We start from the raw sequence: 12,815 nt of genomic DNA, 5'->3' as shown, positions 1-12,815 counted from the left end.
ATCAGCCATAGCGGACTTAATACTTCTTTTAAAATTTGCTTGAATAATTATGAATACAATTGTAGAAATAGCCCCTGCTTGTTGAAAACTGGGAAGAAGATCACCTGTAGTGGGGTGACACGGGTTTATTATGACTAAGTCCCAGGTTAATAAAAAACTATTTAAGATGTTATCATAGTTAAAGTGGTTAAAATTAACTAACAAAGAGTCATTGGTGTTGATTACTCCATAGATACGCTGGCCAGATTTAGTTCAATAATGCACATTGAAGTCGCCAGCCCAGATTAGCCAGGGGTGATGAGTTAACAGGGCTTCCAATATTTCCCCCAACTCATCAGTTACCTGTATAAGATTCTGAAAATTAATATAATACTTAATCAATAATAAGTCAATTTTTCCAAAGCCTTCAGCTAGGATAGTGTGAAAATAAGGCAAGTTATTGGTAAAAGTCACCTTTACTAAGGGGATAGTATTTGCAATAAGAGTGAGCAAGCCCCCTTTAGATCTACCTGATGGAGATGGGAGAGCTGGCGTAACAAAGGAACGATAACCATTTACGTAGACAGCCTGTTCCATCCAGGTTTTCTGAAAGCAGATGATATCACAGTTCATAAACACTTTATACTTTATATCTTGGGTATCATTTTTATTTTTAAAACCAGCTATGTTCCAAGTGAGAATCATTGTATCCCTTTAAAACCCCTCATAACAGGGCACAGATAATTCAGGCACTGATAAAGTACGGCCAATTGGTAAAGATGTTGTTCTACTTTGTGACACAGATACAACTGTCTGTCCCCTGCCATCTTTTACCAAACAGTGAATTGATTTATATTCATGGTAAGGGCCAGACTGGGATGCTACATTATTTATAGGTAAGATGAGTCAATCACAAGCTTCCATATCTGCCAGAGGAGAGTATCTATTTGAAGCAGAAACAGAATCAGAGGCAGCTGATCTATCTTGTGGCCAATACTCACAGAAGGAGGAACTTGGGCATGTGTGTTAAAACTGCATACTATTGCAGGCCTATAAAAATAACCCAATGGGACAGCATGAATCTGGGAATGAGATGAAGGAGTGGTCAATAAACTTGCTCACTAAATGTTTATTATCTCTTTGATTTGGACGGAGTAAAGGCACATTAACTAGAATGAAAACATAGGGACGAGCTTTAGGGGGAAGGTTCTTACATTGTTGCTTTAATCTACCATGTGACTGAGAAACAGAGGGTTTTGAAATAGCCTGTGCACTTGTATCGTGTTGAAATTGCCCATTGCCCAAGGTACCTTAAATAGACAACTGTGAAGCACAGCCTCTAACGTCCAAACCTGCATGATCTGAGACTATAGGATCCATACTAGGAGCTGTCTGATTTACAACACAATGGCGACCAGAAACAACAGGAGGCTGTTTGTCTATTTCTCTAGAAGAGAGCCTGTTTTTAGAGTCCAAACACCAATTATAACAATTAGGGTTACGGTTTGTACAGGTTTTGTTGACGATAAAAGGGTTGACATTAGTTTGAGAACAGGAACTAAAATTATCAGAACTGTTGTCAGAAACTACTGCCTTTTGTTATGCAGAGTTGGTCATTAACAAACCTTGTGAAGTGCGATCTATGGAATCTAAACAGGCATAAATCGGTTGTAGAAGCTGTTTAAAGTTATTAAGGAGATCACCCCAAATTGGAGGAGGTGTAGCTGCAGATTGTAGCTGTCCAGACCTTCATCATAGTGTTGTTTGTATGGTGGTCTTTCTAGGATTCTTAGCGGGGCAAATAGAGGGCAATACCACAGGGCTTCTTTTCCTTTTCCCATTAAAATTATTGAGTCTATTGGTTTCCCCCGAGATGTGGAAGCAGTCTGGAAAATTTCGGGGAGTGGCAGAGTAACCACTGACAATGCAGAAGGGAGATCACCCTGTCGCACCACATTCCCACCCTGGAATAAAGAAACAGCTGTGTTTGATGCCTGCCCTGCTCCCACCTTCAGAGAAAGTCTCCGTTCAGTTAGAACAATTTCTTGTTTTAAAGAAGACGTTGCCTTGGCTAAAAAAGTATCTAATGAAGTTACCTTCTCTGTTGGAAGTGACTTTCTCTTTCCCATTTTGAACCAGGTAATTGAAAGCAAGGACGTTAGAGGAGGGGCCCAGTACAGCCTCCTCCGGGCTCCTCTGGGCGTGGCCTTGGCCTGGGCTTAAGCCGCGCGCTTTTCGCACTGCGGGAGGGAAGAAATGTTTTTAACAGGGCCAGGAGTGCTGGATCCGCCTCCCTCTCCTCTCGCTCTGCCGCACGAGGAAAGCTGAGGGACCGAGTCCCACCCCAGCTGACTGCCTTGACTCCTGGTTCTGTGCAGAGTGATGCAGCGTGTAGGGGCCTCGGGCAGCCCTTCGTATGATCCCACGCTGCAGGAGCGAAGAAATGTTTTCAAGAGGGCTGGCTCCGCCTCCCTCTCCTCTCACTATGCCATGTGAGGAAAGCTGGGGGACCTAGTCCCACCCCAGCTTACTGCCTGAATGCTTGGTTCTGGGCAGAGAGATGCAGCATGGAGGGGCCTCGGGCTGCCCTTCATTTGATCCCGCGCTGCGGGAGCGAATACATATTTTTAAGAGGGCTGCCTCCATGTCCTTCTCCTCTCGCTCTGCTGCGCGAGGAAAGCCGGGGCATCAAGTCCCACCCCAGCCTACTGCCTGGATGCCCTGTTCTGGGCAGATAGATGGAGCATGCAGGGGCCTCGAGTGACCCTTCATATGATCCCATGCTGCATGAGTGAAGAAATGTTTTTTTAACAGGGCTGGGAGGGCTGGCTCTGCCTCCCTCTACTCTCGCTCTGCCACAAGGGAAAAGCTGGGGGACCGAGTCTCACCCCAGCTGACTGCCTGGATGCCTGGTTCTGGGCAGAGAGATGCAGCATGTAGGGGCCTCGGGCGGCCCACGTATGATCCATGTCATTATCTAATACACTTTGATAGCTTTACGCCACCCTGTGTGTGGCCTTGACAGTTCAAGTTCAGGCAGCTGGATAAACAAAATGATCACAGCTACATGGAGGCCAAGCACTTTTTTGTGAAAGCACACAACTTCTGCCCACCAAAACATGTACTCCTAGCTCACAATATGTGGACAAAGCCAAAGGCCCTCTATAGTGCTGCTCAAATAATTGTCTGGTGACACCTTCCCTATCAAACCAGACAATTAAAAGTGGTGCCTATCCTGGGAAAGATCATGGATTGATGACTTTCAAATTACTGTCCTTCTTATGCCTACATGTTGAGATTGGGGTAATACTGATTCAGTCTATAACAGGAGTTTCCTGCTGACATAGAATTCCAGATTCCACATAGAAAACTATACTTCCAGTGTTTTCCACACAGACAATCTAGTATGTAAAACCTGGAAAAACTAGCAAAAAATTGAGTATTATTGTGAAAATCGTGCACAGAAACAGATTCAAGCTGCAATCCTTCATTTCTCAGAGGTTAGTACCAGGGTGTTCCAGTTTCACAAAATTACTGTTATTTTGAAAATTAAAATACAGAGTTGGTATTCCTGACCCACTTGGAATCTGGTTAGTAGGGGTGGAAAAGTGGTCATTACAACCACAGAAATAATTAAGTTTGTGATTTTTGCACTTTAAGAAGTTGTCATTTTTAAAATGTATAATAGACTAGGCCTGGGCTAAAATTTCGTTACGTTCGCGGAAATTGCGATAATTTGACATTTTCGCATTCCGCGGAAAGCGCGAAAATTTCAAAATTTCCGCATTCCGCAGCTTAGCGATAATTTGGTTCTTGCTCGTGCTGTAAAATAATACATTCTCGCGCGCGCGCGATCGCCTTACCTGAATCCCTGCGTTCGCCGACAAGTTTTCTTGATCCGGTCGCGTTCTCCATGAGATGTTGTATTGTTTTTAGCCACTTGCGCTGTCTCGCGACCGCAGTGACGTCATGCGTCGCGCGATCACGTCTTTCTTCTCGCGATCATGCACCGCGAGACAACTGAAAACAAGATGGCCGCGCCCGCGAGCAACCACATGGGTAAGTTGGCGAGCCGCAACCATGCAGAAAATCTGGTGAACATGTGGGAAAAAAACTTCCACATCTTCGCAATATTTCCGCGTGTTTGCGATAATTTTGAACATTTTCGCGATAATTTGCAAAAGTGGATTTCGCAAATTCCGCCCACCCCTATAATAGACTGCATACCTCTAAAAACATTCTCCTGCCTCCTAAAACGTGAATTTGATTGTTTTATTTTAAAAACAAATTTGCAAATCCTGCTCAGTATGTTTTACATTTACAGTAAAGCGTAGAATTAAAATGGTAGACTGTTGATTTTTCGAATGCAAGATAAATGTTAACAAATGTTTTCTCCTATGTTTTTAAATGGTTTCACATTTTCAGAATGTGTGCAGATCCACTACTCTTTCACCATGATCAAGGGAACATTGCATTATTGAGCACTTTGGAACAATTGATACAGCAGAAACAGTAGCAAACAAATTGTTGAATGCAAAGTCAAACAGTTATTTAAGAGGTAGAGTCCAAGAAATCCCACATAAAGATGTCCTGTTGCCAAATGAATTACCTTAAACATATAAATGTTGCCAGTCACTATCTATAGTGTGGTAGGTATAACATTTATATACAACAGAGTTGGTCTATCCAACAAAAGTACCCTTACATTCCCACTTTCTCTTCTTTCTCTTTTGGTTCTCTTCCTTGTGTCTGCCCCAACTTGCACATTGTTGTCATCAATGATGCCGTTTTAGATGTTACAGTCATGGTATCAATGAGGTCATAGAACATGTCATAAGTGATGTGATATAGGAGGTAATTAACAGTACATGGTGAGGGCACGTGTTATGGTTAATTCAATTTAATTGAGATCAATATAACTGGTGAATTTCAGTAGTTTTGTTTGTTTAAAACGGTATGTTTTAACTGATATTTTCACTTAATTATAAAAGTGAATTTCCAAGCTTTTCTTTTTAAAGCAACGTAAGATATTATTACCATACCTAACTATAATGTCACTTGAACCATTGTTTTATTCAGTGAATTTCTAGGTGTTTTTTTAAAATATAAAGTGATATGTTATTACAATTCAGGGCTGTGCCTCAGGACTTGACTATGGCCAGTCGCTGTGTCAACCCCCACGGGGAGCCAACATCATGCAGCACACAGCTTTAGGCAGTGCCCGGGTTTGGGGTAGCTGAAGACTGCAATCTGCCCGACGCCAAGCAGCAAACACTGTGCTATGCATGGCTCTGCACCGAACCCCTGCTGTTGCTGCCTTCCTGGCTAACATTTATTTTTCCATAAATTACCTCAGTGTGTTACTGATTTGTACTGGCAAAATGCCACATGCCAAATGTTAACCCACGTTCTTTATTATACGCCAATGACACTGTTCCAATTTTCCAAACCCCTAATGGTCTTAAGAGTCTAATTGACAATGTTGTTTAATTCATGGTACACTTATGGATAACTTAGACCTTGAAATTAATTTTTGGAAAACTCACATGGCATGTGGCCCAAAGTCTTGCAAGATTAAACCTATTCCCTTCAAGGGAAAGATATTGGAAAGGTAAATTGCTTCTCCTACCTTGAGATAACATTTTATTGCTCCAGCACATGGCCACCATGCCGCTCAGAAAGTCCACGCATTATTCTTTAATGAGCAATATTTAACTACAATGTAAATGGATAATTAGTTTCCTTAAGGTAGGTCAGTTTCCATAATTATTGGTGTCAAACTATTTAGGGCCTAATTACGACACTGTCTCAGTCCTGGGATCGACCTACCTCTGGTCGGCGGTCCCGACTGCCTAATTAGGATGCGGCCAACACTGTTTGGTCGCATTCCTACATTGCCCCATGGGAGCATGCATTTTGGCCATAAAACAGCCGTAATCCATGCTCCCATAGGGAAATGGAAGGTGCTGCTCATCCCTGCACTCCGCGGCAGGTACCTCAATGTACTTGCTTTCAGTCACCATAAGTAAGCACAATTAACATACTTTAAAACGTGGCTTACTAGCAGAAATGATTTATGGTTTACCAATGTGCACAATATGGGTCAAATTATGACTTTGGTGGTGTGGCGCCGGGTCTGCTATGCTGCCACACCGCCAAAACTGTGGTCGGGTTGTCTGCCAGATTAGGAGATTCCTCCTGTCTGGCGGGTTTATTGGAGGGCATTCCCACAGCTGTGCCCTGAAAATGGGCACCGCAATGGGAACACCAAAAACAGTTCTTGCATGGCATGGACTGTTAAGTCCATGCCATGCAGGAACTGGGATGCATGCGCATGGGGGGCACATGTTGGGCTCCCTGTGTGCATCCCCATGTGGAGGAAGCACAGGGGACCTGGTAGGGCCCCCTCTGTTTGCTCTCTGCCACAGTGTTCATGGAGTAGGAACCTCCAAACCACCGCCGGCGGAGAGGAAACTTGAAATATTCTTGGCGGTCTGACCAGCCTAACCGTAATTGGGTGGTCGGGAGACTGCCACCATCGCACCCCATGTCTCTGGCAGTCTGTCGACCGCCAGACTTGTAATCGGGCCCTATGCAAAGAAAAAGGGAAAGGAGGGGACTTTAAAGCAACCGCATAAAGCAGGTCCATACAGCATGATATATCAATAATAGCACGAAATAAAAGTGGTGCAAATTGTACAAATGGAGAATTTAAAGCCTGAAACCAGAGCTTCATATGAATAATCAAATAATGTAACTGAAAGCCAATAAAAATGTCCCCAAAGTTTTGTCAAAGATGGAACATACAATCGCATGTTTATACTTCACGCATGGATGAAAAGTGAGTTGGAGGGAAAAGGGATATCTTTTTGATTTGTATGCGGCTGTCTACCTCTTCTGTGCTGATAGCTGCACATCTTGTTCTTTATCGAAATCACTCCCTTCTTTTAAGACCTGTCTCTTGGTTTTACTTCATTCTTTCCTTTCTTTAATTTTAGATCTTTGTTTTAATTTTTAAATTGGCTCTGTTTTTTCATTCGCAGTTCCTTAATTCTTTTTTTTTGTATGTGTCATGCTTGTTCTTTTGTTTTTTGTTTACTAGCTCCTGGTGCTGTATAGGCTCTATGAAAAATTATTATTGTGGCAATGAACTAGAAAATTATCAAAAGCTAGAACTCAACTGCATGCCCTATAGGAGCCTCTGCTCGGCAACAGAAAAATATATTTACACCCACAAGACTTCAAATGGATTTAACATGGTGGTAGGTTTTTGAGAGTTGAAGGCGTGAACATGTAGAACCCATTGGTTTCAAGACTTGAGGCATTCCGAAACAGCGTGCGAACATTAATACAATGTGATGCAACACTACATTGCAACCAAATAGAGAGTGAAAACCAGTGCCATATCTACTATGGAACTGCTGTTTTTCTCACCCTCAGTGCTGGTGTACTTTAGGCTGCCATGAGCCAATGCACCAATGCACACACCCTTGTAACTAAGCCTGGGCAAAGCACTACGCTACGCTCGCGTAGTTTGCGAAGTTTGCGCTACTTCGCACTACGCGAATTGCACGTAGCACAGTGCAAACACGCGTAGCGTAGTGTTGCGTAGTTCAGCGGTCATTTTTTGCTTGCTCGCGGTCCTCAACGTCAAGTTCACGACCGCAAGCAAGCAAAATGACATCCCGGCGCGACTTTTTCCTCGTTCGCGATCAGCAACATCAAGTTGGCGATCGCGAGAGATTTTCAACGCGAGGAGGTCAGGTTTCTCATTGCGAATGGTCGCGTATGCTCGCGACCGCTCGCGATGAGAAACTACCAGTCCGCGTTGAGAAAGCTGCAGCTCAAGTAAAAATCTACTCGAGCAGCAGCAAACTACAGCTCGCACTGTGCAAGATGCCGTTTTCAATGATTGCACAGTGCCGGTTGCTTGTCCGCACTGTGCAGTCATTGAAAACAACATCTTGCACAGTGCGAACAGGGTACTACACAGTTCGAGAAGTGCTACGCGTAGCTCGCGTAGTGAGAAGTGCACTTTGCGTAGCTTCGCGTAGTGCTACTTCGCGAACTATGCCCAGGGTTTCTTGTAACATAGTGCAAGGGTGTGTTTGTTCTGTCAAGCATATTTTGTAGACTGGAAGGAGACCTTCCAGTACAAAAACTATTCTTCAGTACTTTCCCACTTACAAAGCAGCATACATGCTAAGCTTGAAAATTATGGAGAAATTAAAACGTTTCTCTCCGTTATGCCTGACTCCAGGACACATAAGGTTTTGGTTCAAATCTGGTCTGGTTACCTAGGAACATCCATGTACTTCCTAAGGAATGGCCCCTAGACCTATTTTGCCATGCTTTGACCAACATTACAATGTAAATCTCTATTTGCATTCGAAAATAAATATCACCACAACATTCTGTGCCTGGTTTGCATTACAAAAGTAACACAAAAATCCAGCTGAAGTGTTAGTAAATCCGAGCCGTCATGCTTTTCAAAAAAGGGTTTCAAACCAAAGCGTTCCAGCTCACCTAGAACTGGCTGTAACACAATCAAATATAGCAACTGACAAACATTAGGACTGTAGATAAAGCATCTTTTTCTCATCTCCTCTTGTATTTTTGTACTTTATAGTCATGCATTGGTGGTGCTTTCGACATCTAGGGACTGATTTGGGCCTATTTACAAGGGCATTACGCCACCAAAGCTCACTTTTTATGACGCTCCGGTGGTGCAGTGCCCTGCTCCATATTTACATGTGCAGCTAAGCCGCTTTGTGTGGCTTAACGCTGCTTTGTAAATATTGTACCCTTTCACACATTTTTCTGGGTCATAGGGGAGTGCAATGGGTGTTGGCTCTGGGTGTTCCACTGCAACACCCATTGCATTTTGATGCTGCCCCAGATTTACAAGGCTCTGTAAACCAGAGGCAGCGCCAAAATCTAATGCCATTGAAAAGCAGGCATTATAGTGGCACAACGAAGAGAAATACTTTTATTTCTCCTTGTTTTTTGCTCTTTCTATGTGTGCTCCATTCTGCAGCACAAACAGGAGTAGCAAATCGTTTTTAATGTACAGGAAGGTGTCTCTTCAGTCACATAAACAATCATCTCTGTGACCCAAGGGAAAACGCAGGAGTGCGCCATAGTCTTGTGAATACTGTGCATCCCTGCATTTTTAAATCACGCAGCGCTGCCCTGCTAAATTGCTTGCAGTGCTGCGCCATTTTTTGTAAATATACCCCATAGTTTGTTAAACAGCTCTCTTTTGGATATCCTTTTCTCGTTAATACGTGCTATAATTTCTGACAAAAGTGCCATAATAGAGATGTGTGTCACTCTTGGTGTACAATAAACCATGGCACACTGTGGACCATCTTCATTGGTTAAATGTAATTAAAATATATTTTTGGTGTTTTATTAATACATCTGACATCAAATACGTCAGCTTCGCTGTGCCTTGTTCACATTTATAAAAAAGCAAGCTGTGCCTACTTGCATGTTTTAACGAAACATATGAGCTAGACAGTATGCAATACAACAGCAAAATTGCAACAGCTTCAAATGTAGAAATCTGCACCTTTTCATGAAGCCAGATAATTTTAGTTTTGACTTGAAATCACACGACATTACCTAGTGAGGCATCTCACTAATGAATGCAAATGTTTAACAAACATCGATTCGCATGACAAATATCTCAATAACTACTTTTCGAGATATTGCAAACTTACTTCTTTATTCAACCCAGTTCAAACCTGTGTGCTAACTGTTGTTCCCAGCATGGCTTCCAGCAGGTTACCAGCAAGGTCTTTTTTACCACCTTCCCCAACCCAGGGAGGGTCTCAGGCAATCCTCTGGGCTCCAGGAAGATTTTTCACTGTCGATGTGTGCCAGTTATTGTTGGGAAACACTTGGCAGGGGAAGGGTTGCACGTATGACAAGTCAGCCCATTAAACAAACATCCTGTCTTTTGAGCAGCCACATATATGTCAAATATGAAGTGATCAGTGCCACATTTTGAAAAGAAATGCACAGATAGACACCTCGCTCTTTGGGAGGGACAGCATGGAGTGATGTGATTCACTTTGATCTAAAAGGTAAAAGACAAAGGGGCATATTATCAAGAACGGCATTAAAATTATCGCCGCTTTAGCGGCAGGAAACTGCCGCTAAAACGGCGATAATGGGCTTGATAATATGCCCTTGAGAATTCCAATAGAAGCCCATGTTCACACCAGAACATGGGCTACTATGGGAATTCTCAAGGGCATGTTATCAAGCCCATTATTGCCGCTTTAGCTGCAGTTTTCTGCCGCTAAAAGCGGCGATAATTTTAACACCATGCTTGATAGTTTGCCCCAAACTTGGGTGGTGGAATTAGGTAAACAGTCAGATCTCTGCTGTCATATTTAGAGCTGCAGATAATATACTTATGGGAGTCAGTTTGCCACAAACTAGCGTGACAGTTGTGAGGTCTTGGAGGGAATTGTGTGTGAATTTCACCATGATAAGCTTGAGAACATTCACCAATTAATACTGGCTTAGCACTATTTACAAATTACCGATCAAGCATCTTTATTTCGGAATGCTTCTTGAACCGTGCCAGTCAAAGAACTGAGGACTGTTGGAAGTGAAGATATAATGCATTATATTCTTTTGTGGGTGCAGAGTCTGCGATTCAGAAAACCATGGAGTTTGTGACTACGAAAGAGTATGTTGTAATGTAAAAATGGTAATTTGCGAACCAGAAACATCTTGAAAAATTGATGGGTGGAGGGGACTTTAAATTGTGTCACCATTCTTCTTCTGATTTGTAGTGTAATGCATCATTGCTGACCTGTCAAAGCATGTGATACTGGTTTCAAAGGTGGAAGCTGCCCATGACAGTCTCCTCTTTTGTGAATCAAAGGTGGAATATCAGAGGGAGCAGATAGTAGTATAGGGCACCACTACACTGTCCAGTGCCATTCGAGAATATCTATTATATTTTGTGATTCCACCTGCTAAATGGATTACAAGATACTTTAATTTTTTTATTGGCATTTTATTCATCAAACAGCCACAGTGAAACAGCACAGAGAGTTAGATATTATGCGTATACATGTGTTCAGCGTTGTGGCACTTAACATTTCAAATTGTAGCGGGCAGATAACAACACATGTCAAAGTCGATTTGGCAAATCACATTTCTTAATCTGGATGATGTAGCTGGAATCTGGGGTCTGGGACGCCATAACATGTGGGGTCAACAAGCTAGAGTAGAGCTACTATCCGTTTGACTAAATGATGTGCCCATCTCCAAAACTCACAAAACGCCCTGGTCTCTAATTATAAGATCCCCAAAATACAATGATCACTCATTAGGTATAGTCTAAGTTCCCGAAGTGTCTTTCTCCCCCCGCCCTGTGACCTTGCCCACGACAAGAAGGGGTCCCATATACCTCTTGGTCTAGATGTCTAATGTGGAGAGCTGTGTGTGGCAAAATAATACATCCCTCAACCAATCCTCAACCTTCGGAACCCCCCTTCTACCCCGATGTATGGCCACTCTACCCTTGGCAAAGAGCAGAAGCATAGCATGCAGTTTGCGGGTTACTACCGGTGTGTCCCTCACGTAACCCAGCAGGCCTATATGTGGTTCTGGGTCCACTGATGTGTCCATTATCCCATGAATCGTGGTGAAAATTGATGTCCAAAATGACATCACCAGGGGGCATTTCCACGTTAGATGCATGAAATTCGCCGGATCGTGACCGCATCTCCAACATCCTCCATCTACCTTTATCCCCATTTTATGTAATTGCACCGGGGTTCTATAGAATTATGTAATTTGTAATTGAGGGAAAGGACTTTCAATTTTCCGTAGCAGTAGGACAGCTGTTCCTCTGTCCGCGAAGTAGGCAATTCAGAATTCCAAGCCTGGAATGCTTTAGGCATGGTTATAGGAGCAGTGTTTTGAATCTGGCTATAGAGTCTAGTTATGAGTTTCTGCGGGGAGGCTGTCTGGATAATATTTTCGAGAGCCTGTAGTGTTGGCGGAGGGGTAGCAAAGGTCTTGTATATTTCCTTGCAGGATGCCCTGGGTTTATAGTAAAATAAAAGTTCTGCAAAATTCGACGGCTGTCCCTCAGCTAACCCCATTGGCACTAAGAATTTATCTGTGGGATATATATCAGCAAAGGTACACACTTCCTAGCCAGAATTCTATTATCCCCCTCAGCCATGGCAGGGATCATGGGGTGGTGCGCCAGTGGGATGGACAGGGCATAAGGTGTCACCAAATTGGCTCTATCTTGGAGTTTTTCCCACGCCCACCTCAGGGTCTCGACTGTGTCAATAGCATCACGTTGCCGGCTGTGCAGCTGTATACTGCCATCTGAAGGGGAATTGGAACGGCAACATCCATCTCCACCAAAACGTGCGGCTGGAATGGGGTAGGGTGCAACCAAAAATGAAGACATTGTGCCTGGGCGCAGTAGGCATATAACTGAAAATCCGGCGTCCCTAATCCCCCCTGTAATAATGGCAGTGTTAAAAGTTCCCAAGAAACCCGAGCTTGTCAGCCTGCCCAGACCAAGGAAATTAGAAGAGCATGGAGTTTACCAAAAAAAGCCTGTGTGAGGAGAATCAGAATGTTTACTAATAGGTATAGGAATTTTGGCAGAATAACCATTTTAGCCACAGCAATCCTACCAGCAAGGGATAGGGGAAGCTTGAAGACACTTTAATCCTTGATTTACTGGGATCAGGTTCAGTCGCATGACTTGGGTCACTTCACAGTAAGGGCTCATTCCAATAGATAGAGCAGCATTGTATGCATATGCAGGAAAGAGGCCAAAATGG

This window comes from Triturus cristatus, chromosome 2_2, assembly GCF_964204655.1.
Source record: "Triturus cristatus chromosome 2_2, aTriCri1.1, whole genome shotgun sequence".
NCBI lineage: Eukaryota > Metazoa > Chordata > Amphibia > Caudata > Salamandridae > Triturus > Triturus cristatus.
This window is presented reverse-complemented; position numbering follows the sequence as displayed.